This window comes from Bubalus bubalis, chromosome X, assembly GCF_019923935.1.
Source record: "Bubalus bubalis isolate 160015118507 breed Murrah chromosome X, NDDB_SH_1, whole genome shotgun sequence".
Classification (NCBI taxonomy): domain Eukaryota; kingdom Metazoa; phylum Chordata; class Mammalia; order Artiodactyla; family Bovidae; genus Bubalus; species Bubalus bubalis.
In genome coordinates this window covers 113,696,835-113,699,736 of record NC_059181.1, presented here as the reverse complement: position 1 = coordinate 113,699,736, position 2,902 = coordinate 113,696,835, and the positions used below count along the sequence as shown (strand labels likewise).

At 49.4% G+C, this 2,902-nt stretch overlaps 1 pseudogene; it reads left to right on the top strand.

Moving 5' to 3' along the window:
- Window positions 1–596: 596 nt before the first annotated feature.
- On the top strand, window positions 597–1,843 carry LOC123465375 (annotated as a pseudogene).
- Window positions 1,844–2,902: the final 1,059 nt, after the last annotated feature.

Here is a 2,902-nt window from a genome sequence, read left to right as displayed (position 1 = left end):
TACACATCCACCCTATAGGAACGTAATCTTATCTTCGGAAGATGGCGCCAAACCTTAAAATAATTACTCTTAGAGAAAATAAGTCTTTGTTGATAAGTCCTTGTCAAGAGTCATAAAATGTTAATAGGCCTCTGGCCAGAAGATGATGTAAATCACCTAAACCATTTGTATACGATAAATTTGCAGGAAAGAAACCCTGGTTTTTGATAAGCATCAAAGACTGCTGACTTTGCATCCCCTATTATCCTCTATGTGTAACTTAGGGTATAAAAGCCCCTGTTGAAAATAAAGCTATGGGCCTTGCTCACCAACGCTTGGTCTCCCCATGTCATTCTTCCCTTTAACTTCCAGCTGAGTGTCCATCTGGAGCGCAGATGTCCTCTGCGACCATTTATTTGCCTGGGCTTCTAAGACCCACTCGAGAAGGTGTCTAAGGTGGGGCACCTTCCGCTATTCGAGAGGGCGCCTGCGGCCTCCGTGGTCAGAGCTAACCTGGTGTCACGGGTTATATTGATTTTCCGCGTAAACCAAGCCACTCAGCTTCTTTTCTGCACTGAATTTTCCTACTGAGCTATCCTCATTCTATTACTCTTTATTATCTCTAATTAACATTTGAATAGGTCGCCTAGCCGTCTCTCCTTCGAATACCCTGGATCAGCCGGGGCTGGACCTCGGCAAGGAGTCAAGGTGAGGAGGGTGGCCTGAGTGTGCACCAGGGGCTCCCCATCCCAGAACAGAGGGGAGCCCACAAGGGCCTAATCCCCACACCTTGTCAGCCCTGGAAATCTCGGGCTGTGCTGACTGCACTCTGGGGAGCCACCTCACTTCCTCCTTCAGGTAGCCAGGGGACTGAAAGCACCCATGAAGAGGAGACTTGTACATGGTCTGTGTCAGACCGCCCAGGATGCGGTTCTCAGCAGAGGCCGCTCTCATCCTCTCCCTCCCCCAAGCCCATGGCCCCCATCTGTCCCCCTGCCTTATTCCTGTCTGTGCTTCGATCCCAGGCATTGCACTTGGGATCGAGATGAGTGGGCTGAGCAAGCCCAAGGAAGACCTTCAGGACCCAGGCGAGGCCCAGGACCTGGAGGAGGAGCAACTCTTGGGGGCTGAGGCAGAGGAAGCTGCATCCGCCTCGGCCTCCTCCCCGCCAGTCTCCCTTGCAGTGGCCTTGTCCCAGGAAGCTCTGAATGAGATGCCGGTTAACCTGATGAAGTTCCTTGCTCTTCAAGTATCAGGCCAAGGACCTGGTCTGTGGCGTTGAGGTGAAGGAGGTGGACCCCCATGGAGCACATTTACATCATGGTCTCCACCCTGGGATTCACCTGCAATGCAATGCTGAGCAGTGGGCAGGGCTTCCCCAAGGCTGGTCTCCTGGTGCTCGTCCTCAGCCTGATCATGCAGAATGGAGACCGTGCCCCTGTGGAGGAGGTCTGGGGAACACTCAGCAGGTTGAGTGTGTGTCAGGAGTGAGCAATGCATCTTTCGGGAGCACAGGGCACTGCTGACCCACGTGTGGGTGCAGGAAGGGTACCTGGAGTACCAGCAGATGCCTGACAACGACCCTTATCGATACGAGTTCCTGTGGGGTCCCTGGGCCTATGTGGAGACCAACAAGTAGGAAGTCACGGAGTATCTGCTCAGAGTCAGCCAAAGGTTTTCCAGAACCTTCCCACCCCCGTCTGCAGAGGCTGTGAGGGAGAAGAGGTGCCCTGACCCAGAGAAGCCACCAAACATCCTTCTCTCTGTGACTGAAGAGGGACCAGTCAGCTTTCTCAGTAGTGATGGCCTGGGCCACTGGGGAACCCAGTGTGTAGCATCTTTGTGTTCCTTTTCTCTGCGATGACGTGGAAATAAATCTGTTTTTTATGAATTTTTCAAATGTGTTTTCTCACCTTAAGCCTTAGTAAACTTCAGTATCTAACTTTGTGAATGACATTGATCACACATGTATTTGTACTTAACCAGTTAAAGGACCAGAGTTTTGCTGTTTTGTAAAAGAGATTGGGAACTCTCCCATTTTATTTTGTGGCCCTGAGCAAGATCACATGGAACTGGAATTACAACTATTTTGGATATGTGAACTTACTAGCAGTATATAGTTGGTGGAAGAATTGGAAAACAAAAAATGATTGTAGTGAATTCTTAGTTCACTAACTATAGAACTTAGTTCTATAGTTTTTGTCTGTCCTTCTCTAGAGCTAATCCATATCTATTTACTTGGATTTTGCCAGGTTATTATTTAAGAAAGTAGGGGAAAATTGATGAGATTAATAGCCCCCCTTCTCACTGGTTCATTTAGTCCACAGAACTTCACGGAGCCTCTGCTCTGTGGAAGGCCCTGTGTTAGCAGTGGGGACACTAGGAGAAGCGGGACACCCCATACCCAGAGCGATGGTCTAGGGGCCACAGTCACACGAGGAAGGTGGAGAGACGTTCCATAGTCCCACAGAATAGGCAATACGGGGCATGGCGGTGAGGATCCAGGAGGAGCACTCGAGTGTTGGTGCCTGAGCCAGGGCAGTTTGGGGCTTTGGGAAGCTGGGTTCCTTCTGTGGGAGATGATGGTAATGAACCTCAGTGGTGTCAACAGCCAGACTGTAGATAGTGTCTTATGAGTGAGAGGAAAGTCTGGAATCAGACATGCGTGTTAGAAGTTCATCATCTCTCCAATAAATCTCCTGGGTCTGAAAAATAACGTGCACTTTGGTCAGAACAGGTAGACACCTGGTTTTTCTGCCTGAGTCTAAATATACTCGAACGTTTCCAAATGGGAAATGAGCACATTTTGTTTGGCGCAGTCTATTCAGTCTCGGGGTATAGTTGAAGACATTTCGATTACCACCCTAAGTCTTCTGGTAAGATATTAATGGGGTTCTTCTTTGAAACTGGCAGTTGGACACTT